Source organism: Carassius carassius, chromosome 8 (genome assembly GCF_963082965.1).
Source record: "Carassius carassius chromosome 8, fCarCar2.1, whole genome shotgun sequence".
Lineage (NCBI taxonomy): Eukaryota > Metazoa > Chordata > Actinopteri > Cypriniformes > Cyprinidae > Carassius > Carassius carassius.
In genome coordinates, this window is record NC_081762.1 from 32,632,537 (window position 1) to 32,657,296 (window position 24,760).

A 24,760-nucleotide genomic window follows, 5' to 3' on the forward strand; every position below is an offset into this window, starting at 1 on the left:
GGTGTATCGAGGTATACAGAGGTAAATGATGTCACACTTCTCCATATGTGAAGAAGTTGCGCAGCACAAATCCGTGAACCAATGTTCCAAAGTGAAGTATACTTTGACGGATTTCCCCTGCTCAGGGAGTGGGGAGCAATGAACACTGTGTAGGGACCATGTCAATCGCTAGGAGCTCCCTTCTAATGAGCTGATTATCCGAATCAGGTGTGCTAACATAGAGAGACATGCAAAACATCCAGACCTGGGGGGAGCGAGGACTAGAATTAAGAACCGCTTCCTTAGACTTTAAGTCAGTGTGAGCAAAAGAGGTGAGAAGTTGTCTGCATGATCCGAGTGTTCCAAGGTAGCCTACATAATACAAGAATCCATACACATGCATACTGGCGTAACAAGACCGAGAAGGTCCTTAAACACAAAAGCTTAATCTCTTTGTTAATTCGACAACATAATCTCAGCCAGTGCAAAGGAGCAAGCCCAGAGGAGGGACAGCCTCTTTGCATCAAACCCCGTCATTCCCAGCTATGCTCATCATTCTTGAAAGGCCAGGGGAATTAGCTCAAATGGTAGAGCGCTCGCTTAGCATGCGAGAGGTAGTGGGATCGATGCCCGCATTCTCCAAGTTGGCTCCTGCCCTTTTACTCACACATCCCTAGATCAGTGGTTTTCAATCCTGTCCTGGAGGCATCCCTGCACTGCACATTTCGCATTTCCCCTCATCTAACACACCTGTTTCAAATCATCAGCTCATTAGTAGAGACTGCAATACCTGATTTGGGTGTGTCTAATAAGGGAGACATACAAAATGTTCAGGGCAGGGGTGCCTCCAGGAAAGGTTTGAAAACCATTGCCCTAAAGAGACCGACTGAGCATTGACGCAATGCTGCCACACTCCCACGTTAGCTTTTTTTGGGCTCACAGCTGCCAAAAAGTATTTCAGACATGGTCCTGTCCAAATTGGTTGCACAACAGTGCCATTTTACGCACAGTTCCCTAAAGCAGTGGTTTTCAATCCTGTCCTGGAGGCACCCCTGCCCTTCACATTTTGAATGTTTCCCTCATCTAACACACCTGTTTCAAATCATCAGCTCATTAGTAGAGACCGCGAGACCTTATTTGGGTGTTTCTAATAAGGGAGACAATAAAAATGTGCAGGGCAGGGGTGCCTCCAGGACAGGTTTGAGAACCACTGCCCTAAAGAGACAGACTGAGCATCGATGCAATGCGGCCACACTCTCTATGTTAGTTCATTTTTTTGGACTAAAAGGTGCCGAAAAGTATTTCAGACATTGTCCTGCGCAAACTGGTGGCAAAATAGGTCCCAAACGAGATTTGAACTCGGATCACTGGATTCAGAGTCCAGAGTGCTAACCATTACACCATGGAACCTTACCTGGTGCAGCTGTTGCTCACATGGCCACAAACACTGGCACCATCGCCAAACTAGTGCTGTTTTATCTTTACCTGCGGCAAGAAAGCACACAGGCTCCACCGAGATTCGAACTCAGATCGCTGGATTCAAAGCCCAGAGTGCTGACCATTACACCATGGAACCGAAACTGCTTGGTTGTAGGCCAACTTGGAAACAGATAGCTCTCTGGCTGTGGGGAAGCAGTTATACAGTTAGGTTAGAACCCAGTGATTTTTGGTCAATGGCCCGCCTCAAAAAAGGGAAAAGTTTGTGAGATGTTGCCGAAACCCAGGATTGAACCAGGGACCTTTAGATCTTCAGTCTAACACTCTCCCAACTGAGCTATTTTGGCTACAACAAACCTCTGCTTAGCAAGCAGGGATTTCAGTGAGATCACCCTACTCTTTGTCGGAGCTGAAGAGCAGAGCAGAGATGAGCCCCCAGACAATAAAAACAGCTGGCCAGTACGGGGATCAAACCCGCGACCTTGGGGTTATTAGCACCACGCACTAATCAGCTGAGCTAACCGGCCTGGCTTAGCTATTAGTGTCTGCCTGATTGAAAAAAACCTGCCATTATGTTTGTGAATGCAATGAGACAATAAAGCTTCACGTTTCAACCCGACTCAGGTGTGCTAACAAAGAGAGACATGCAAAACATGCAGACCTGGGGGGAGCGAGGACTAGAATTGAGAACCGCTTCCTTAGACTTTAAGTCAGTGTGAGCAAAAGAAGTGAGAAGTTGTCTGCATGATCCGAGTGTTCCAAGGTAGCCTACATAATACAAGAGTCCATACACATGCATACTGGCGTAACAAGACCGAGAAGGTCATTAAACACAAAAGCTTAATCTCTTTGTTAATTCGACAACATAATCTCGGCCAGTGCAAAGGAGCAAGCCCAGAGGAGGGACAGCCTCTTTGCATCAAACCCGTCATTCCCAGCTATGCTCATCATTCTTGAAAGGCCAGGGCAATTAGCTCAAATGGTAGAGGGCTCGCTTAGCATACGAGAGGTAGCGGGATCAATGCCCACATTCTCCAAGTTGGCTCCTGCCCTTTTACTCACACATCCCTAGATCAGTGGTTTTCAGTTTTGTCCTGGAGGCATCTCTGCCCAGCACATTTCGCATTTCCCCTCATCTAACACACCTGTTTCAAATCATCAGCTCATTAGTAGAGACTGCAAGACCTGATTTGGGTGTGTCTAATAAGGGAGACATACAAAATGTTCAGGGCAGGGTTGCCTCCAGGAAAGGTTTGAAAACCATTGCCCTAAAGAGACCGACTGAGCGTTGACACAATGCTGCCACACTCCCACGTTAGCTTTTTTTGGGATCATAGCTGCCAAAAAGTATTTCAGACATGGTCATGTGCAAATTGGTTGCAATACAGTGCCAATTTACGCACAGTTCCCTAAAGCAGTGGTTTTCAAACCTGTCCTGGAGGCACCCCTGCCCTTCACATTTTGAATGTTTCCCTCATCTAACACACCTGTTTCAAATCATCAGCTCATTAGTAGAGACCGCGAGACCTTATTTGGGTGTGTCTAATAAGGGAGACAATAAAAATGTGCAGGGCAGGGGTGCCTCCAGGACAGGTTTGAGAACCACTGCCCTAAAGAGACAGACTGAGCATCGATGCAATGCGGCCACACTCTCTACGTTAGTTAATTTTTTTGGACTAAAAGGTGCTGAAAAGTATTTCAGACATTGTCCTGCGCAAACTGGTGGCAAAATAGGTCCCACCGAGATTTGAACTTGGATCACTGGATTCAGAGTCCAGAGTGCTAACCATTACACCATGGAACCTTAACTGGTGCAGCTGTTGCTCACATGGCCACAAACACTGGCACCATCGCCAAACCAGTGCTGTTTTATCTTTTCCTGCGGCAAGAAAGCACACAGGCTCCACCGAGATTCGATCTCAGATCGCTGGATTCAAAGCCCAGAGTGCTGACCATTACACCATGGACCCGAAACTGCTTGGTTGGAGGCCAACTTGGAAACAGATAGCTCTCTGGCTGTGGGGAACAGTTATACAGAGAGGTTGGAACCCAGTGATTTTTGGTCAATGGCCCGCCTCAAAAAAGGGAAAAGTGTGGGAGATGTTGCCGAAACCCGGGATCGAACCAGGGACCTTTAGATCTTCAGTCTAACGCTCTCCCAACTGAGCTATTTTGGCTACAACAAATCTCTGCTTAGCAAGCAGTGATTTCAGTGAGATCACCCTACTCTTTGTCAGAGCAGAAGAGCAGAGCAGAGATGAGCCCCCAGACAAAAAAAACAGCTGGCCAGTACGGGGATCGAACCCACGACCTTGGCGTTATTAGCACCACGCTCTAACAAGCTGAGCTAACCGGCCTGGCTTAGCCATCCGTATCTGCCTGATTGGAAAAAACCTGCCATAATGTTTGTGAATGCAATGAGACAATAAAGCTTCACGTTTTAACCTGAACAAGAGCTCGTCCGGGATTTGAACCCAGGACCTCTCGCACCCAAATCGAGAATCAAACCACTAGACCAACCAGCCTTCTTCCCCAAAATCAGGAAAAAAGAGCATCAACAAAAGAAGGAACATCAACTAACGTGGAAGCAATCAAAGTCCTCGAGACAGTGTGAAAGGCTAACGAATGCAAGTTGGCCTCTTAATTGACCTAAAAATGGGGCTATATCTAACATGTAGAGGGATGTTAGGGAGGACAGCTGAAACGGTCAGATGTCACTTAGACCAGCGGGTCTCAATTGCAGTCCTCGCGCCCCCTGCTCTTCACATTTTGTAAGTTTCTCATATAGCTTCAGACATTTGTTCCATTCCATTCATAGTGAGTAATACAGTGGTGTATCGAGGTATACAGATGTAAATGATGTCACACTTCTCCATGTGTGAAGAAATTGCGCAGCACAAATCCGTGAACCAATGTTCCAAAGTGAAGTATACTTTGACGGATTTCCCCTGCTCAGGGAGTGGGGAGCAATGAACACTGTGTAGGGACCATGTCAATCACTAGGAGCTCACTTCTAATGAGCTGATTATCCGAATCAGGTGTGCTAACAAAGAGAGACATGCAAAACATGCAGACCTGGGGGGAGCGAGGACTAGAATTGAGAACCGCTTCCTTAGACTTTAAGTCAGTGTGAGCAAAAGAGGTGAGAAGTTGTCTGCATGATCCGAGTGTTCCAAGGTAGCCTACATAATACAAGAATCCATACACATGCATACTGGCGTAACAAGACCGAGAAGGTCCTTTAACACAAAAGCTTAATCTCTTTGTTAATTTGATAACATAATCTCGGCCAGTGCAAAGGAGCAAGCCCAGAGGAGGGACAGCCTCTTTGCATCAAACCCGTCATTCCCAGCTACGCTCGTCATTCTTGAAAGGCCAGGGGAGTTAGCTCAAATGGTAGAGCGCTCGCTTAGCATGCGAGAGGTAGAGGGATCGATGCCTGCATTCTCCAAGTTGGCTCCTGCCCTTTTACTCACACATCCCTAGATCAGTGGTTTTCAATCCTGTCCTGGAGGCATCCCTGCCCTGCACATTTTTCGCATTTCCCCTCATCTAACAAACCTGTTTCAAATCATCAGCTCATTAGTAGAGACTGCAAGACCTGATTTGGGTGTGTCTAATAAGGGAGACATACAAAATGTTCAGGGCAGGGGTGCCTCCAGGAAAGGTTTGAAAACCATTGCCCTAAAGAGACCGACTGAGCGTTGACGCAATGCTGCCACACTCCCACGTTAGCTTTTTTTGGGCTCACAGCTGCCAAAAAGTATTTCAGACATGGTCCTGTGCAAATTGGTTGCAAAACAGTGCCATTTTACGCACAGTTCCCTAAAGCAGTGGTTTTCAAACCTGTCCTGGAGGCACCCCTGCCCTCCAAATTTTGAATGTTTCCCTCATCTAACACACCTGTTTCAAATCATCAGCTCATTAGTAGAGACCGCGAGACATTATTTGGGTGTGTCTAATAAGGGAGACAATAAAAATGTGCCTGGCAGGGGTGCCTCCAGGACAGGTTTGAGAACCACTGCCCTAAAGAGACAGACTGAGCATCGATGCAATGCGGCCACACTCTCTACGTTAGTTAATTTTTTTGGACTAAAAGGTGCCGAAAAGTATTTCAGACATTGTCCTGCGCAAACTAGGTCCCACCAAGATTTGAACTCAGATCACTGGATTCAGAGTCCAGAGTGCTAACCTTTACACCATGGAACCTTAACTGGAGCAGCTGTTGCTCACAGGGCCACAAACACTGGCACCATCGCCAAACCAGTGCTGTTTTATCTTTTCCTGCTGCAAGAAAGCACACATGCTCCACCTAGATTCGAACTCAGATCACTGGATTCAAAGCCCAGAGTGCTGACAATTACACCATGGAACCGAAACTGCTTGGTTGGAGGCCAACTTGGAAACAGATAGCTCTCTGGCTGTGGGGAAGCAGTTATACAGAGAGGTTGGAACCCAGTGATTTTTGGTCAATGGCCTGCCTCAAAAAAGGGAAAAGAGTGGGAGATGTTGCTGAAACCCGGCAGCGAACCAGGGACCTTTAGATCTTCAGTCTAACGGTCTCCCAACTGAGCTATTTCAGCTACAACAGACCTCTGCTTAGCAAGGGATTTCAGTGAGATCACCCTACTCATTGTCGGAGCTGAAGAGCAGAGATGAGCCCCCAGACAATAAAAACAGCTGGCCAGTACAGGGATCGAACCCGCGACCTTGGCGTTATTAGCACCACGCTCTAACCAGCTGAGCTAACTTAGCCATCAGTGTCTGCCTGATTGAAAAAACCTGCCATAATGTTTGTGAATGCAATGAGACAATAAAGCTTTACGTTTTAACCTGAACAAGGGCTCGTCCGGGATTTGAACCCGGGACCTCTCGCACCAAAAGCGAGAATCATACCCCTAGACCAACGAGCATTCTTGCCCAAAGCCAAGAAAAAAGAGCTATTTCAGCATCAACAAAAGAAGGAACATGAACTAATGTGGAAGCAATCAAAGTCCTCGAGACAGTGTGAAAGGCTAACGAATGCAAGTTGGCCTCTTAATTGACCTAAAAATGGGGCTGTATCTAACATGTAGAGGGATGTTAGGGAGGACAGCTGAAACGGTCAGATGTCACTTAGACCAGCGGGTCTCAATTCCAGTCCTCGCGCCCCCTGCTCCTCACATTTTGTAAGTTTCTCGTATAGCTTCAGACATTTGTTCCATTCGAACGTAAGTGCCCTGAGAACTGGACATCACATGACATCCCTCCGTGATTCAAGTTCAAAGCGTATGTATACTTTCAATTCATAGTGAGTAACACAGTGGTGTATTGAGGTATACAGAGGTAAATGATGTCACACTTCTCCATGTGTGATGAAGTTGTGCAGCACAAATCCGTGAACCAATGTTCCAAAGTGAAGTATACTTTGACGGATTTCCCCTGCTCAGGGAGTGGGGAGCAATGAACACTGTGTAGGGACCATGTCAATCGCTAGGAGCTCACTTCTAATGAGCTGATTATCCGAATCAGGTGTGCTAACAAAGAGAGACATGCAAAACATGCAGACCTGGGGGGAGCGAGGACTAGAATTGAGAACCGCTTCCTTAGACTTTAAGTCAGTGTGAGCAAAAGAGGTGAAAAGTTGTCTGCATGACCCGAGTGTTCCAAGGTAGCCTACATAATACAAGAATCCATACACATTCATACTGGCGTAACAAGACCGAGAAGGTCCTTAAACACAAAAGCTTAATCTCTTCGTTAATTCGACAACATAATCTTGGCCAGTGCAAAGGAGCAAGCCCAGAGGAGGGACAGCCTCTTTGCATCAAACCCGTCATTCCCAGCTATGCTCGTCATTCTTGAAAGGCCAGGGGAATTAGCTCAAATGGTAGAGCGCTCGCTTAGCATGCGAGAGGTAGCGGGATCGATGCCCGCATTCTCCAAGTTGGCTCCTTCCCTTTTACTCACACATCCCTAGATCAGTGGTTTTCAATCCTGTCCTGGAGGCATCCCTGCCCTGCACATTTCGCATTTCCCCTCATCTAACAAACCTGTTTCAAATCATCAGCTGATTAGTAGAGACTGCAAGACCTGATTTGGGTGTGTCTAATAAGGGAGACATACAAAATGTTCAGGGCAGGGGTGCCTCCAGGAAAGGTTTGAAAACCATTGCCCTAAAGAGACCGACTGAGCGTTAACGCAATGCTGCCAGACTCCCACGTTAGCTTTTTTTGGGCTCACATCTGCCAAAAAGTATTTCAGACATGGTCCTGTGCAAATTGGTTGCAAAACAGTGCCATTTTACGCACAGTTCCCTAAAGCAGTGGTTTTCAAACCTGTCCTGGAGGCACCCCTGCCCTCCAAATTTTGAATGTTTCCCTCATCTAACACACCTGTTTCAAATCATCAGCTCATTAGTAGAGACCGCGAGACCTTATTTGGGTGTGTCTAATAAGGGAGACAATAAAAATGTGCCTGGCAGGGGTGCCTCCAGGACAGGTTTGAGAACCACTGCCCTAAAGAGACAGACTGAGCATCGATGCAATGCGGCCACACTCTCTACGTTAGTTAATTTTTTTGGAATAAAAGGTGCCGAAAAGTATTTCAGACATTGTCCTGTGCAAACTGGTGGCAAAATAGATCCCACCGAGATTTGAACTCGGATCACTGGATTCAGAGTCCAGAGTGCTAACCATTACACCATGGAACCTTATCTGGTGCAGCTGTTGCTCACATGGCCACAAACACTGGCACCATCGCCAAACTAGTGCTGTTTTATCTTTTCCTGCGGCAAGAAAGCACACAGGCTCCACCGAGATTCGAACTCAGATCGCTGGATTCAAAGCCCAGAGTGCTGACCATTACACCATGGAACCGAAACTGCTTGGTTGGAGGCCAACTTGGAAACAGATAGCTCTCTGGTTGTGGGGAACAGTTATACAGAGAGGTTGGAACCCAGTGATTTTTGGTCAATGGCCAGCCTCAAAAAAGGGAAAAGTGCGGGAGATGTTGCCAAAACCCAGGATCGAACCAGGGACCTTTAGATCTTCAGTCTAACGCTCTCCCAACTGAGCTTTTTTGGCTACAACAAACCTCTGCTTTGTAAACAGTGATTTCAGTGAGATCACCCTACTAATTGTCGGAGCTGAAGAGCAGAGCAGAGATGAGCCCCCAGACAATAAAACCAGCTGGCCAGTACGGGGATCGAACCCCTGACCTTGGCGTTATTAGCACCACGCTCTAACCAGCTGAGCTAACCGGCCTGGCTTAGCCATCCATGTCTGCCTGATTGGAAAAAACCTGCCATAATGTTTGTGAAAGCAATGAGACAATAAAGCTTAACGTTTTAACCTGAACAAGGGCTAATTCGGGATTTGAACCCAGGACCTCTCGCACCCAAATCGAGAATCATACCCCTAGACCAACGAGCCTTCTTGCCCAAAAATAGAAAAAATAGCTATTTCAGCAACAACAAAAGAAGGAACATGAACTAACGTGGAAGCAATCAAAGTCCTCGAGACAGTGTGAAAGGCTAACGAATACAAGTTGGCCTCTTAATTGACCTAAAAATGGGGCTGTATCTAACATGTAGAGGGATGTTAGGGAGGACAGCTGAAATGATCAGATGTCACTTAGACCAGCGGGCCTCAATTCCAGTCCTCGCGCCCCCTGCTCTTCACATTTTGTAAGTTTCTCGTATAGCTTCAGACATTTGTTCCATTCGAACGTAAGTGTCCTCAGAACTGGACATCACATGACATCCCTCCGTGATTCAAGTTCAAAGCGTATGTATACTTTCAATTCATAGTGAGTAATACAGTGGTGTATCGAGGTAAATGATGTCACACTTCTCCATGTGTGAAGAAGTTGCGCAGCACAAATCCGTGAACCAATGTTCCAAAGTGAAGTATACTTTGACGGATTTCCCCTGCTCAGGGAGTGGGGACCAATGAACACTGTGTAGGGACCATGTCAATCACTAGGAGCTCACTTCTAATGAGCTGATTATCCGAATCAGGTGTGCTAACAAAGAGAGACATGCAAAACATGCAGACCTGGGGGGAGCGAGGACTAGAATTGAGAACCGCTTCCTTAGACTTTAAGTCAGTGTGAGCAAAAGAGGTGAGAAGTTGTCTGCATGATCCGAGTGTTCCAAGGTAGCCTACATAATACAATAATCCATACACATGCATACTGGCGTAACAAGACCGAGAAGGTCCTTAAACACAAAAGCTTAATCTCTTTGTTAATTCGACAACATAATCTCGGCCAGTGCAAAGGAGCAAGCCCAGAGGAGGGACAGCCTCTTTGCATCAAACCCATCATTCCCAGCTATGCTCGTCATTCTTGAAAGGCTAGGGGAATTAGCTCAAATGGTAGAGCGCTTGCTTAGCATGCGAGAGGTAGCGGGATTGATGCCCACATTATCCAAGTTGGCTCCTGCCCTTTTACACACACATCCCTAGATCAGTGGTTTTCAATCCTGTCCTGGAGGCTTCCCTGCCCTGCACATTTCGCATTTCCCCTCATCTAACACATCTGATTCAAATCATCAGCTCATTAGTAGAGACTGCAAGACCTGATTTGGGTGTGTCTAATAAGGGAGACATACAAAATGTTCAGGGCAGGGGTGCCTCCAGGTAAGGTTTGAAAACCATTGCCCTAAAGAGACCGACTGAGCGTTGACGCAATGCTGCCACACTCCCACGTTAGCTTTTTTTGGGCTCACAGCTGCCAAAAAGTATTTCAGACATGGTCCTGTGCAAATTGGTTGTAAAACCATTTTACGCACAGTTCCCTAAAGCAGTGGTTTTCAAATCTGTCCTGGAGGCACCCCTGCCCTTCACATTTTGAATGTTTCCCTCTTCTAACACACCTGTTTCAAATCATCAGCTCATTAGTAGAGACCGCGAGACCTTATTTGGGTGTGTCTAATGAGGGAGACAATAAAAATGTGCAGGGCAGGGGTGCCTCCAGGACAGGTTTGAGAACCACTGCCCTAAAGAGACAGACTGAGCATCGATGCAATGCGGCCACACTCTCTACGTTAGTTAATTTTTTTGGACTAAAAGGTGCCGAAAAGTAGTGATGGCAAAATCGAGGCCTCGTGAACCAATGAAACAGTTGAACCAAATGTGCCATATTGTTTCGAGGCTTCGAATCAATCTGACACCCGTCTCAACGGTGACACCTAGTGGTCACTTGCAGGTGTTGATCTGAAACAACCTTGACGAGCCATTAAAAAAATTTGTTGTTTTTTTATTATTATAATGTTCTAATATGTAAAGCTTGTAACCTATAGGCTCCTCACTGTGCATAAAGTTATTTTGGTCATGAAAAATGAATATTAATAAAAGAAATCAAGCCACAATGTCTCACTTTTTTAGAGATTTTTATTCAAAAATATTAATTTATCTGCTGTGGAAGGACTTAGCCTATTTTTTTTTTTACAGATAATTTCTCCAGCCTTTGAAAAAATCATCTCACAAGGGACACTTGTTGCTGGCATACAAAGATATTTTTTTGCAAGGACATACAAATGAGGAAAGATTACTGCTCTCTCTTTCCAGTAAGTTAGTGGATCATGAGTTCTGAGCAAATACGCATCGTTGATGTATTTTTTCACTTCCACTGTGACATCAGCTGTAGCATTGTGTATCATCTTGGTTTGATGGATGCGAGTATCAAAAAGTTCCCATAAACTGTCCTGTGTTTCTACTGGTGTTGATGTTGATGGTGATGGTGATGATGATGATGATGATGGGTGTGATGTTGACATTTCTGGGTCTGAATAAAAATGAAAACAGCAATTAGTAACAAATCCTAAACTGACGGCATATATGAAGGATATATCATATTACATGATTCAGATTACATAACATAACACAGACTGAAACTGCTCACCAGGACTTGTGTTTGAACGCATCAGTGAAGCACACTCCAGTGTGATATGCTTTTCAGCTTCCTGGGCTTTGGCAGCATTTCCGAATGCCACATTTTTGAACCTTGGGTCCAGCAGTGTAGCCAGTGCCAAGGCTCTAAAACTCTCATAACCTCCACATCTGGAGTGCAGACCTTCTTGCAGATGTGAGCCTATGAGCCAAAACAGGAGAAACAGATATTTATAATAATGACAATAATATGACAGTTATGGCCAATCACATGGGTAGTATGGTCATTGTGACCTACCTAATTGAACAGTTGATTCCTGCGTTGCATTTCCTTTTTTCTGTGCAAGCTTGTGCTGCAACATCCTGTACAGTGGTATAAGCTTTGAAGCAGACACTCTCTTTTCCTCTGACATCTCTGTTGTTGCGAGTTTGAATGGTTGCAGTATTGACAATGATTGTTCAATAATGTCATAATCAATACTTGTCAGGGGAGCAGTATCATTGTTTAAGTTGGAAAGTGCAGCAGCCACTGGTTCACGTTGGTCATACAAGCGCTGTAGCATGTCAAATGTGCTGTTCCATCTCGTGTCAACCTCCTGTATCAGTTTCAGAGTTGGTCTTCCCATCAAGCTCTGCATCTCCACAAGCTTGTCCTTTGCTTTGCAGCTGGATCTGAACAACCCCACTATCTTTCTGGCCTTCTGGCGTATTTCATTGATGACTGGGGTTTGATCTAGTGCCTTTTTCACAATCAAATTTAAAGTATGAGCAAAACATGGGACATGGCGAAGGTGGAGTAGCTGGGCACTTAGGATCATGTTAGATGCATTGTCAGTCACCATGCACTGAACTTTGGAGGTTATTCCCCGCTCAGCCATTAGCAAGGCTTTAGCCTCCATGAGATGCTGGGCTGTGTGGGTTTTGTAAAACCTCCTTACACCCAGTACAACAGTTGCCATTTTTGCCTCTGGTGTTATGTAATGGCAAGTCACACCAAGATATCCATCCATATTAATGGAGGACCACATGTCAGCTGTAAGGCTAACAAATTCGGCCTTTTGTAGGTCCTCCATTGTCTTCTCCTTGGCTTTGTTGTACTTTTCGCTGACCATTATTTTAAGCACCTTCCGGGATGGGAGGACATAGCTTGGATCAAGCTTGTTCACAAATGCCCTGAATCCCTCATCGTCCACGATGGTGAAGGGCTGCAGATCCTTCACCACCATGTTTATAAGAGCCTCATCCAATTCCATCTGTCTGACTTTTAAAAGAGAAGACAAAACATACTTTCAGACAAATACATTGGAAAAGTACAGCTTCAATTAGTGCACATCTATTAAAAGTATAGCCTACTGGTTCATTATTTGGAAACCTTCCAGTATTTATAATCAGTGCTTTATATAACTTATAAACTTTATAAACAGTGTCCCAAAAGGTTGTAATTATATTTCAATTATAATTATATCCCAAACAATGCATACCTTGCTTAGATGGCCCAGCAGTGTCAGTAGCAGGCCTAGGTACAGGGGGAATGCCATCCTCTGCACCCTGCAAAATGGCAGGATGAGTGCTCCTCAAATGGCGCATCATGGATGATGTTTTGTTGCAGTAGGCTAGCTGCCGATCACAATACACACATCTCACTTTATTTGGGGTTTCTAAATGGAAATGCTCCCACACCACAGATGTACAGCATCTCTTCTGGGGAGCTTCCATTTTAACTATCTATCCAAATCTATCTATCTATATATGAATCGATCTATGTATCTAGATATGTATCTATAATCTATGTATCTATATATGTATCTATCTATAATATATGTATTTATATATGTATCTATAATCTATCTATATATGTATCTATCTATAATATATGTATTTATATATGTATCTGTAATCTATCTATATATGTATCTATCTATTAATCTAGCTGTCTATATATATTTATATCTATGTATCTATTAATGTGTCACTATATGTATACTCTGTCTGTCTCTAGCCTCTCAGTCAATGTGTTGTGTAAATTTAAATGTAAGTCTAAATTGCCTATAACTAATCAAATCGCACTATGTCACTATATCACCAAAAATCCGCTATCTTAAAGTCAAACTCCTCTCACAAAAACCCACGAGGTCAAAATGCGTTTATTTCACTTTTATACAGATGTGCGATTGTGTGGTCTGTTCCCGACCGTTCCAATCAAACGCTGATTCGGCGGACCACACCTGATGAAACAATTAGTGAAACACTTCGAGGCTTCGTTTGGTCATAGTCACGTGACATGGGTGTTTCGAATCACGCTTCGGATCAGTGTTTCGACACATCTGCGCTTCGGGATCTCGCAAAGCTTCGGAATGAATGTTTCGCTTCAGCCATCCTTACCTCCAGGACAGGATTGAAAACCACTGATTTAGGGATGTGTGAGTAAAAGGGCAGGAGCCAACTTGGAGAATGCAGGCATCGATCCCACTACCTCTCGCTTGCGCCTACTGCTTCCCACCGACTGAGCCAAAGTAAGCACAAAGTAAGCCCACATGAGCCAATCGCGTTTCGCCTGTGGCTTACTTTTGACCAATCGCGTTCCGCCTGTGGCTTACTTTTGACCAATCGCGTTTCGCCTGTGGCTTATTTTGATCAATTGCGTTTCTCTTCCGTGGCTTACTTTTGATCAATCGCGTTTCTCTTCCGTGGCTTACTTTTCTCCAATCGCGTTTCTCTCCTGTGGCCTCCTTTTTACCAATCCCCGGTCGTTGTTATTGTCATCTTTGTTAAAGCTAAGGCTATTACTTCATTCATTGAAAATTGGTCATTATTTGTTCATATACAGTGTGTATTTTTGGAAAATGAATCGTGTCAGTATAGCTAGCTAGCATGTACAGTTCATGCTTTCTTCAGTACCTGTGAACCTGTAACTTTTCACATGATAAATGATCAGATAAGTTAAATTTATCGACCGTCAGCTAATTAAGCTATGCTACTGTCAACAATGATGTGTTTATTGTCTAAGAAATCATGGTTTCTGGGCCCTATGAATGAAAATAATGATTAAACTATTTACATTTATATTTGGTATTAACACATAATAACACACACACATTTTAATTGTAAAAATCGTTACCAAATTGTTGTGGAAATATGGAAAACTGCATTTACCAAGAAATAATTGATATTTTCTAAAATAATGTAATAATAATGACTTTTTTTTTATAAAAAAAACATTGAGAGTCTTAACTAAAAACAAACAAAAAAAGGCCAAATGTATCCATATGGGCCAAAGTATGTGGGAATAGTGCTCATTTCAATTTAGGTAGACCAGAAAGTTAAAAACACAGAAAAATGGCTGAGATTTTAAGAGGTAAAAGCTGTTGTAGCTGAAATAGCTCAGTTGGGAGAGCGTTAGACTGAAGATCTAAAGGTCCCTGGTTCAATCCCGGGTTACGGCAACATCTCCCACACTTTAAGGGGTGGTGTTGGCGCAGTGGATAAGACGCATGCCTTTGGTGTGAGAGACCCGGGTTCGAATCCACTGTGAGACACCAATCTGTCCCTGAGCAAGACACTTAACCCCTAGTTGCTCCAGAGGCGTGTGACCTCTGACATATATAGCAATTGTAAGTCGCTTTGGATAAAAGCGTCAGATAAATGTAAAGCACCTGGTGTAACCCTGGGGTAAGATGACAACATTTGAAGTATGATATATTTAATGTAATATTTTGTAGCCTGGTGTGTGTGTAATCATTGTTTAAGATGACAGCATTGAAAATAAAAGGAAATTTCAGACTTCATATTGACGTTACATATTTTATATGTCAGGGATTCCTGTCCTTTGTAGAAAACTCATCTTCAGGACAGTTTATGTCATGGCCATGTTTATTACCACAGTAATATAGTTTATGCGTAGCTTGTTAAATTATTGTTACACACTTAACATACAGGTGTCTTTTAGATTGCAAAAGGTAGTAGTCTTTTTCTGATTTTCATTTCAGAAAATGTATGCATATCCCTCTTTTCAACGCCAATCGGCAACATCATGCCGACTCCTCATGGCGCCTTCGGCGGAGGCGAGGCGCCTTGAAAATGTGGAGTCTGGAAGGGCCAAACCTAAGGAGGAGGTGCTGTCAGAGGCCAGTACTTTTGTCAGCACAAACGGTGGAGAGCCCAGTGACCAGTTTTTAGTACTGGCTCACTGCAAACTTCAGTTTGGGAAGTACCAGGGCCAGAGATTTAGATGGCTCCTGGAAAACTCTCTGGGGTATGCCGTGTATTTGGTGCTCAGCATTTCCAATGAGACGGCGCAGACAACACCCCTGTCAGAAAATAAACAACTGTTCCTACAGTACACTTCTCAAATTAGAGAGATGGCAGAAAAAGTGGAGAAGTATCAGAGGAAGCAGGAAATGCAGGCAGAAGCCCGGGCAACTGGAGACCAGGGCTGCTTGATGGTGGAGTTTGGTGACTTCCAGGGCCGGTCCATGAAAGATGTTTATGAGGACCAGAGCAAGGAGGCTCAAGCCCTCATCAGGTACCTCGTTAAGGCAGATGCCAGGCCCAAAACCAACATGGCCATTTTCAAGACATATGTCCTGAAAAGACAGGCTTCTGCTGTGGGCACCAGCGTACGTCAGCCTGCACCTCACACTGCATCCTCCAGTGCTTCTGCAACCACTGCACCTCCACCTGCAGCTATCCAAACTGGTGTACAGAAGACCGCAACTGTGAAAGCGCTGTTGGCACGTGGCAAAAGTTTGTCGCCTTCACAGCTGGCCAAAAAACTCACGTCACCAGTTAAACCCTGTGAGTAGGAGTGTGAATATAGAATTTTACCTACAGCATTTCTACATATATTAATTTATCATTATGGCAAACTTGTCAACTTGCCGTTTCCAGATCCATTATTGCAGTCCACTTTACCTCCTCCAGCAGCAGAACCCCCAGCCAAACATTTGCCCCCCATGCAGCTTTTCGCTACTGGTAAGTAAGCACCATCTTACAAATGTTTGTCTCTGCGTATTGTTCACAATGATAGTTTTAACATTTGTGCTCCAGGCAAGTCCTTTCCCACTGCTGAAGATGACGATGAGGAGCTGGTATTTGCTGCATCACAATGTGAAGCACAGCTAAATACAGTTGTGGCATATGACACAAATGCACATATTACAAGAATGTTTTGTGAAAACACACTGAGAAGCGTTATTTCTTTGGGGAAAATAATCAACATTTTAAAATATGTTTTGTTTACAATACAGAATTATATCATATCATGCCTCAAGCGGGATGCTTTCTTTGAGTGCACTTCTTCAAAACCGTAAGGATGTTCCAAGGTGTCAGTGTATTTATTTGCGTTTCCGAACTTACCCGTTGTTAGATAATCACCAGATAACTTTTTCACACCGCTTGCTCTTCTCACACACTCTTCAGCTCTCCCTGAGCAGACAGGATGGTGGAGATTCATTGTTCTAATGATTAGAGGAACAGTTTTTCCTTACTCTATCTGTGTGTATGCTTCATGTCCGTGGGCTTCGTTGCTTTAACTCATCACATGACTCATGACTTAATTCATCACACCACATTTTCCTTCCTCCATTCCATCTGATCCTCATTCTCAGAGAGCTGCACTGATTCCATTCTCCTTAAATTAATATAGTGTATTCTGTGTTCTTTGCTTCCTTAACACTAGTACCACTTTCTTCACACTCGTTCCTAAATATAACATAATAATTATGAATACTTGTCCAAAAATTGTGCTTTGCAGGCTGTTTGTGCGCTGCATTTATGGCATATTACTATCAAATGCAACAGTCATCCTTATTGTTTTTTTTTTTACTATTCACTCAGAGGACTGTGCTGGTCCATCTCCATCAGTGGAAACTGCCAAGGCACCAGCTCCTTGACATCACCAGCCACCAGCTGAGCTTCCAAGTCACTGGAAAGATCAACTTCCACCTTGCCAGCATGAGTGGATCCGGAACACACTATTTAAGGCCAACCCACGAACCGGCAAGTCAGAACTAGTGTCCCAGCTGAAACTTTGGTGGTATCCTCCTCAGCCCCCTTTAATAAACACTCAGCCCCCTGCCTCACCTGACCTCTTCTTCTGTCGGCCCCTGTTCTTATGGATGCCGCTGAAGATGTGGTTATTTCCTCTTGTCTGTGTTCACCCAGACTGTGGTAAGCACAGACTAACAGCGGCAGGAATTTACCGTACCGTGCGTAAGGTCTTGGACATCGACGGGTGGTATGACCTTGCCACTGAGTATCTGGAGTGCAAACGCTGCAAAAAGAAATACCCTGCCTGGTCTGAGGACATCCTAGGCGGCTGGATATGGGCCACCGCAGTCAGTTTCCAGCTTTGCTGACATACAGGTAATTCATAATGACAATCATTCATTATTAGGTGCTTTTATATGGGTTATTTTTTACCAAATAAAGCATTTGCATGATTATACTGTTGTTTCCTTAGATACTCATGTGACAACCGGGTGCTGAGGATGATGAGGGAGAGGACACTGGGCAACAGTGTGACTCAGCTTTACAGGAAGCTGATGGAACAGCACAGTGAGGCATGGACACAGCGTGTCTTGCAGTACCTGACTGCCTGCGAACCATTCACAAGGTCCTCCCTTGTGCAGCCTCCTGTGTTTGCTGATCCTCCACTTTTACCTGCCCTGCCTAAACCTAAGTGGCTGTTAGCCGTGTATGCCAGGGATGTTCTGGGGCGACTGCACGAGGTCAAGGCCAAATTAACATCTGTCTTTGGCTGTGTTCTCAAGATGGATTCGACAAAAAAGGTATCAAAGCCCTGTTTATATCCAGAAATTTGCCAGATATGGATATGTGTGTGATGTGCGTACATAAAGAGCACATCTTTTATTTTTCCCAATAGGTCACAAAGAAACTTGCCGGTGCTGCTTCAGGAACAGCTGCCTGGTGCACAAATGTCGGAAATGAACACCGCCAGGTCCTTGTCTCTGTGCTGACAGCTGCCGAGGGACATGGACTGGACTCCATGGCAGCTGGTCTGATGAAACGCTACCGAGAGGCAGGAGAGGCAGCCCCAAAAGTGATGTACGTGGACAGGGACTGCTGCAGTCAGTATGGCCAATCGCGGGTGAAGATCATGTTTTCGGAGTGGGATGAGCTTGTAGTGCGCCTCGACATCTGGCACTTCATGCGGTGATTTGCTGCAGGTGTCACGACAGAGGCTCATCCACTCTACGGGATCTTCATGGCACGTCTGTCCAAGTGCATCTTTCAGTGGGATCCAGAGGATGTGGCTGCTCTTCGCTCTGCAAAAGAGAGTGACCTGGCAGCAAGACTGGCCACATCTCAGAAAAGGCGGTCAGTGCTCGCATTACCCGGAGGGAGTTGGCACTGCACTGCCGGAGGAGGACCAGGGGGGTGGAGGAGACCGCCAGATTGATTGGGTCACTGATTGATCAGTTTGACAGTGCGGATGGGAAGGACACCCTGGGAGTTCCTCTGCTGGACCACGAACGGATCCAGCAGATATGGAAGGAGCAGCGCAAGCACGTCCAGTGTATACAAGACCCAGAGGACTTTCCGCTGTACATGAAGACAGGGACATTGAAGAAAGGCAGCGTGGATCTGTGCTGCTACAGGTGTGCTCATGGCTCTACCTCCTTGGAGTCGTTCCACCTCCACCTGAACCGTTTTATTCCAGGTATTACATGCATATGGATTATTATTTTTCTGTAGAAAATATAAGCACTGTAACTGCTTCCATCACTTTAAAGTAATGCCGCATTAATAAATGTCACACTCTACATTACAATTACTTTTTAATGTCACAAGTCACTAGTAATACAGGAATAAGTGACAATCATTTTTAATTTAGTTACACAACTCTATTAAATTTAGTATACAAGTTACTTCAGAGCACCTCATGTGTAGTACATATATTGTACATATGTGACATATAAAACCCTTTTTTATATATTTTTTAATATTATTTAACTTTTAGGAACCAGTGCCAGCGATGCGCATTTTCAGGCCTATCTCCTTGAGGGCTTGATGCGTTGGAATGATGACCGAATGGAAGATGCCATAAAACGGGCGTCCTCCATTCGGACATATGGCAGTGCCATGAGAGAGGCTGTGGACCGGCTTAGCCGAACAGTCTTTGGGAAGCCCTGGGATGAGCGCTATCGCCCTCCTGGAGCATATACAGGTAAGAAATTTAATTTGTTCTTTTGCAATATTCTATTAAGTTATCTATTTAGCCTCCAATGTACTTGATACATTATTAAGAGCACTTTTTTCTTTTTTTATTATTTTATTATTGTAGGTGAATTGCTGGGAATCGAGTACCTTTACAGCCAGACTGGCAAAACACTGACTCCAGTGCTCCAGAACCCAGAGGAGGAAGACCGGCTGGTGGAGGAGGTTGATGATCAGGACCTGCTAGATGAGGGGTTTGAGGAAGAGAGCATGGAGGACATCACAGTTCCAGTGCTGTATGAGGATGACCCCTGCCGTGATCTCAGAAACAGCCCCTCATCTTTGCCTCTGCCTCAGTCCCCAGCATCACTGGCTGAGCTGTCCACATCATCTGGAGGAGAGGGACAGCATCTCACCCCTGCCTCTTCAGTGCTGTCACAGCCATCTGACACTGGAAGCAGTGTCTCCGGCGAGGCTCAGGTAAGTCACTCTAAGGGCTTTATTTTGTTTCAGTCTCGTTTTATTCCAAATACACTACAAGCAAGGTGTTTTTTTTTAAGCCTGCATTTATTTGATTCAAAATACAACAAAAGCAGTAATATTTTGAAATATTTTTACTATTTAAAATAACTGCTATCCATTTGAATATATTTAAAAAAGTAATTCAGTCTTGTGATTTCAATGCTGAATTTTAGCATCATTACTCAGGGCACACGATTCTTCAGAAATCATTCCAATTTGCTGCTAAAAAAATCGGGTGCCGGGTGCTATATTATTATTATTATTAGGTTAAAAATAGCCCCTAGAGATTTTTTGTTTAGGTTTCTTTGATGAATAGAAAGTTCAGTATATATTGTAACATTATAAATGTCTTTATCATGTATTTAATGCGTCCTTGCTAAATAAAAGTATTAATTTCTATCATTTAATACTAAATATATAATGATTTAAATGTTCTGACTCCACACTTTTGGATGGTATAGTGTATAATGTTAAAAAAGCTTTTTATTACAGATAAACTCTTATCTTGGATCCTTCTATTCATCAAAGAATCTTGAACAAAATGTACACAACTGTTCTAAATATTGATAATAATATCAATAAAAAAAGGTTTCTAGAACAACAAATCAGGATATCTGAATGATTTCTGAAGATCATGTGACACTGAAGACTGGAGGAATGATGCTGAAAACACAGCTGTGCATCACAGAAATAACTTACACTTTAAACTATATTCAAATAGAAAGCATTTTTATTTTAAATAGTAAAATTATTTCACAATATAATGGCTTTTGTTGTATTTGAATAAAATAAATGCAGGCTTGTTGAGCAGAATTCTTTAAAAAATGTTAAAAAATATTTCTGTTCAAAGGCTTTTGACTGAAAGTGTATATTAACACTAATCTGCATTTACTAGGGAGCAGTCATTGGACCTGATGGCATCGCTGGGTGGGACAAGTGCCCTATCGCACCCGTCCCCACAGCATCAGGAGTTGTGCAGCCCATTTCAGCACCTGGGTCACTGTTAGGCACACTAGTCCTTAACCCAGACATGACTGTGTCGATGGTGATTCCATCTTCTGGTGCTTTGACATCCGGTCCAGGCCCAGCTCCGCCTGCTCCAGCGCCTGCTCCAGCGCTGCTGCTTCTGTGTCCCGTTGCACCCAGAGGAACAGGTATAACTGCTTTCCCACAGCCAGAGAGCTATCTGTTTCCAAGTTGGCGTCCTCCCTTCCGGGACTGGAATTGAGACCCGCTGGTCTAAGTGGCATCTGACCGTTTCAGCTGTCCTCCCTAATATCCCTCTACATGTTAGATACAGCCCCATTTTTAGGTCAATTAAGAGGCCAACTTGCATTCGTTAGCCTTTCACACTGTCTCGAGGACTTTGATTGCTTCCACATTAGTTCATGTTCCTTCTTTTGTTGATGCTGAAATAGCTCTTTTTTCTTGGCTTTGGGCAAGAAGGCTCGTTGGTCTGTGGGTATGATTCTTGCTTTGAGTGCGAGAGGTCCCGGGTTCAAATCCCGGATGAGCCCTTGTTCAGGTTAAAATGTGAAGCTTTATTGTCTCATTGCATTCACAAACATTATGGCAGGTTTTTTCCAATCAGGCAGACACGGATGGCTAAGTTAGCTCAGCTGGTTAAAGCGTGGTGCTAATAACGCCAAGGTCGCGGGTTTGATCCCCGTACTGGCCAGCTGTTTTTATTGTCTGGGGGCTCATCTCTGCTCTTCAGCTCCGACAAAGAGTAGGGTGATCTCACTGAAATCACTGCTTGCTAAGCAGAGTTTTGTTGTAGCCGAAATAGTTCAGTTGGGAGAGCGTTGGACTGAAGATCTGAAGGTCCCTGGTTCGATCCTGGGTTTTGGCAACATCTCCACACTTTTCCCTTTTTTGAGGCCGGCCATTGACCAAAAATCACTGGGTTCCAACCTCTCTGTATAACTGCTTCCCCACAGCCAGAGAGCTATCTGTTTCCAAGTTGGCCTCCAACCAAGCAGTTTTGGTTCCATGGTGTAATGGTCAGCACTCTGGGCTTTGAATCCAGCGATCTGAGTTCGAATCTCGGTGGAGCCTGTGTGCTTTCTTGCCGCAGGAAAAGATAAAACAGCACTAGTTTGGCGATGGTGCCAGTGTTTGTGGCCCTGTGAGCAACAGCTGCACCAGTTAAGATTCCATGGTGTAATGGTTAGCACTCTGGACTCTGAATCCAGTGATCCGAGTTCAAATCTCGGTGGGACCTATTTTGCCACCAGTTTGCGCAGGACCTTCTCGGTCTTGTTACGCCAGTATGCATGTGTATGGATTCTTGTATTGTGTAGGCTACCTTGGAACACTCGGGTCATGCAGACAACTTCTCACTTCTTTTGCTCACACTGACTTAAAGTCTAAGGAAGCGGTTCTCAATTCTAGTCCTCGCTCCCCCAGGTCTGCATGTTTTGCATGTCTCTCTTTGTTAGCACACCTGTTTCGGATAATCAGCTCTTTAGAAGTGAGCTCCTAGTGATTGACATGGTCCCTACACAGTGTTCATTGCTCCCCACTCCCTGAGCAGGGGAAATTCGTCAAAGTATACTTCACTTTGGAACATTGGTTCACGGATTTGTGCTGCGCAACTTCTTCACACATGGAGAAGTGTGACATCCTTTACCTCTGTATACCTCGATACACCACTGTATTACTCACTATAAATTGAACATATACATACGCTTTGAACTTTAATCACGGAGGGCTGTCATGTGATGTCCAGTTCTCAGGGCACTTACGTTCGAATGGAACAAATGTCTGAAGCTATACAAGAAACTTACAAAATGTGAAGAGCAGGGGGCGCGAGGACTGGAATTGAGACCCGCTGGTCTAAGTGAGATCCCCTGCATCCCACTCAAAAATGCAGGATGACAGCCTAGCCATAAAAGTAGGGTACAACTGGTGGGCATCAGTGGTGCACCCTACTGCCAGACGTCGCATAAAATACATGTTAGATACAGCCCCATTTTTAGGTCAATTAAGAGGCCAACTTGCATTCGTTAGCCTTTCACACTGTCTCGAGGACTATGATTGCTTCCACGTTAGTTCATGTTCCTTCTTTTGTTGTTGCTGAAATAGCTATTTTTTCTTGTCTTTGGGCAAGAAGGCTCGTTGGTCTAGGGGTATGATTCTCGCTTTGGGTGCGAGAGGTCCCGTGTTCAAATCCTGGATTAGCCCTTGTTCAGGTTAAAACGTTAAGCTTTATTGTCTCATTGCTTTCACAAACATTATGGCAGGTTTTTTCCAATCAGGCAGACATGGATGGCTAAGCCAGGCCGGTTAGCTTAGCTGGTTAGAGCGTGGTGCTAATAACGCCAAGGTCGCGGGTTCGATCCCTGTACTGGCCAGCTGTTTTTATTGTCTGGGGGCTCATCTCTGCTCTGCTCTTCATTTCCGACAAAGAGTAGGGTGATCTCAATGAAATCACTGCTTGCTAAACAGAGTTTTTGTTGTAGCTGAAATAGCTCAGTTGGGAGAGCGTTAGACTGAAGATCTGAAGGTCTCTGGTTTGATCCCGGGTTTCGGCAACATCTCCCACACTTTTCCCTTTTTTGAGGCGGGCCATTGACCAAAAATCACTGGGTTCCAACCTCTCTGTATAACTGCTTCCCCACAGCCAGAGAGCTATCTGTTTCCAAGTTGGCCTCCAACCAAGCAGTTTTGGTTCCATGGTGTAATGGTCAGCACTCTGGGCTTTGAATCCAGCGATCTGAGTTCGAATCTCGGTGGAGCCTGTGTGCTTTCTTGCCGCAGGAAAAGATAAAACAGCACTAGTTTGGCGATGGTGCCAGTGTTTGTGGCCCTGTGAGCAACAGCTGCACCAGTTAAGGTTCCATGGTGTAATGGTTAGCACTCTGGACTCTGAATCCAGTGATCCGAGTTCAAATCTCGGTGGGACCTATTTTGCCACCAGTTTGCGCAGGACCTTCTCGGTCTTGTTACGCCAGTATGCATGTGTATGGATTCTTGTATTGTGTAGGCTACCTTGGAACACTCGGATCATGCAGACAACTTCTCACCTCTTTTGCTCACACTGACTTAAAGTCTAAGGAAGCGGTTCTCAATTCTAGTCCTCGCTCCCCCAGGTCTGCATGTTTTGCATGTCTCTCTTTGTTAGCACACCTGATTCGGATAATCAGCTCATTAGAAGTGAGCTCCTAGTGATTGACATGGTCCCTACACAGTGTTCATTGCTCCCCACTCCCTGAGCAGGAGAAATCCGTCAAAGTATACTTCACTTTGGAACATTGGTTCACGGATTTGTGCTGCGCAACTTCTTCACACATGGAGAAGTGTGACATCCTTTACCTCTGTATACCTCAATACACCACTGTATTACTCACTATAAATTGAACATATACATAAGCTTTGAACTTGAATCACGGAGGGCTGTCATGTGATGTCCAGTTCTCAGGGCACTTACGTTCGAATGGAACAAATGTCTGAAGCTATACAAGAAACTTACAAAATGTGAAGAGCAGGGGGCGCGAGGACTGGAATTGAGACCCGCTGGTCTAAGTGAGATCCCCTGCATCCCACTCAAAAATACAGGATGACAGCCTAGCCATAAAAGTAGGGTACAACTGGTTGGCATCAGTGGTGCACCCTACTGCCAGACGTCGCATAAAATACATGTTAGATACAGCCCCATTTTTAGGTCAATTAAGAGGCCAACTTGCATTCGTTAGCCTTTCACACTGTCTCGAGGACTATGATTGCTTCCACGTTAGTTCATGTTCCTTCTTTTGTTGTTGCTGAAATAG

The 24,760-nt window shown here is 44.6% G+C and overlaps 20 non-coding genes across 20 annotated transcripts; 9 read left to right on the forward strand and 11 right to left on the reverse strand.

The window, feature by feature from the left end:
• The first annotated feature begins 548 nt into the window (after nt 1-548).
• On the forward strand, nt 549-621 carry trnaa-agc (transfer RNA alanine (anticodon AGC)). The gene has a single exon. It is a non-coding gene; the product is annotated as a tRNA-Ala (tRNA).
• An 862-nt stretch (nt 622-1,483) lies between these two features.
• Nucleotides 1,484-1,555, reverse strand: trnaq-uug (transfer RNA glutamine (anticodon UUG)). The gene has a single exon. It is a non-coding gene; the product is annotated as a tRNA-Gln (tRNA).
• A 135-nt stretch (nt 1,556-1,690) lies between these two features.
• trnaf-gaa (transfer RNA phenylalanine (anticodon GAA)) lies at nt 1,691-1,763 on the reverse strand. The gene has a single exon. It is a non-coding gene; the product is annotated as a tRNA-Phe (tRNA).
• Nucleotides 1,764-3,148: 1,385 nt separating this feature from the next.
• trnaq-cug (transfer RNA glutamine (anticodon CUG)) lies at nt 3,149-3,220 on the reverse strand. Its single transcript has one exon. It is a non-coding gene; the product is annotated as a tRNA-Gln (tRNA).
• Nucleotides 3,221-3,520: 300 nt separating this feature from the next.
• Nucleotides 3,521-3,593, reverse strand: trnaf-gaa (transfer RNA phenylalanine (anticodon GAA)). Its single transcript has one exon. It is a non-coding gene; the product is annotated as a tRNA-Phe (tRNA).
• Nucleotides 3,594-3,699: 106 nt separating this feature from the next.
• On the reverse strand, nt 3,700-3,773 carry trnai-aau (transfer RNA isoleucine (anticodon AAU)). The gene has a single exon. It is a non-coding gene; the product is annotated as a tRNA-Ile (tRNA).
• Nucleotides 3,774-6,097: 2,324 nt separating this feature from the next.
• Nucleotides 6,098-6,172, reverse strand: trnai-aau (transfer RNA isoleucine (anticodon AAU)). The gene has a single exon. It is a non-coding gene; the product is annotated as a tRNA-Ile (tRNA).
• An 85-nt stretch (nt 6,173-6,257) lies between these two features.
• Nucleotides 6,258-6,329, reverse strand: trnaq-uug (transfer RNA glutamine (anticodon UUG)). Its single transcript has one exon. It is a non-coding gene; the product is annotated as a tRNA-Gln (tRNA).
• Nucleotides 6,330-7,267: 938 nt separating this feature from the next.
• trnaa-agc (transfer RNA alanine (anticodon AGC)) lies at nt 7,268-7,340 on the forward strand. Its single transcript has one exon. It is a non-coding gene; the product is annotated as a tRNA-Ala (tRNA).
• A 695-nt stretch (nt 7,341-8,035) lies between these two features.
• Nucleotides 8,036-8,107, reverse strand: trnaq-cug (transfer RNA glutamine (anticodon CUG)). The gene has a single exon. It is a non-coding gene; the product is annotated as a tRNA-Gln (tRNA).
• Nucleotides 8,108-8,201: 94 nt separating this feature from the next.
• Nucleotides 8,202-8,273, reverse strand: trnaq-uug (transfer RNA glutamine (anticodon UUG)). The gene has a single exon. It is a non-coding gene; the product is annotated as a tRNA-Gln (tRNA).
• A 134-nt stretch (nt 8,274-8,407) lies between these two features.
• On the reverse strand, nt 8,408-8,480 carry trnaf-gaa (transfer RNA phenylalanine (anticodon GAA)). Its single transcript has one exon. It is a non-coding gene; the product is annotated as a tRNA-Phe (tRNA).
• A 106-nt stretch (nt 8,481-8,586) lies between these two features.
• Nucleotides 8,587-8,660, reverse strand: trnai-aau (transfer RNA isoleucine (anticodon AAU)). Its single transcript has one exon. It is a non-coding gene; the product is annotated as a tRNA-Ile (tRNA).
• A 5,998-nt stretch (nt 8,661-14,658) lies between these two features.
• trnaf-gaa (transfer RNA phenylalanine (anticodon GAA)) lies at nt 14,659-14,731 on the forward strand. Its single transcript has one exon. It is a non-coding gene; the product is annotated as a tRNA-Phe (tRNA).
• Nucleotides 14,732-21,591: 6,860 nt separating this feature from the next.
• On the forward strand, nt 21,592-21,666 carry trnai-aau (transfer RNA isoleucine (anticodon AAU)). Its single transcript has one exon. It is a non-coding gene; the product is annotated as a tRNA-Ile (tRNA).
• Nucleotides 21,667-21,974: 308 nt separating this feature from the next.
• On the forward strand, nt 21,975-22,046 carry trnaq-uug (transfer RNA glutamine (anticodon UUG)). The gene has a single exon. It is a non-coding gene; the product is annotated as a tRNA-Gln (tRNA).
• A 1,224-nt stretch (nt 22,047-23,270) lies between these two features.
• Nucleotides 23,271-23,344, forward strand: trnai-aau (transfer RNA isoleucine (anticodon AAU)). The gene has a single exon. It is a non-coding gene; the product is annotated as a tRNA-Ile (tRNA).
• Nucleotides 23,345-23,451: 107 nt separating this feature from the next.
• Nucleotides 23,452-23,524, forward strand: trnaf-gaa (transfer RNA phenylalanine (anticodon GAA)). Its single transcript has one exon. It is a non-coding gene; the product is annotated as a tRNA-Phe (tRNA).
• Nucleotides 23,525-23,659: 135 nt separating this feature from the next.
• Nucleotides 23,660-23,731, forward strand: trnaq-uug (transfer RNA glutamine (anticodon UUG)). Its single transcript has one exon. It is a non-coding gene; the product is annotated as a tRNA-Gln (tRNA).
• Nucleotides 23,732-23,825: 94 nt separating this feature from the next.
• On the forward strand, nt 23,826-23,897 carry trnaq-cug (transfer RNA glutamine (anticodon CUG)). The gene has a single exon. It is a non-coding gene; the product is annotated as a tRNA-Gln (tRNA).
• Nucleotides 23,898-24,760: the final 863 nt, after the last annotated feature.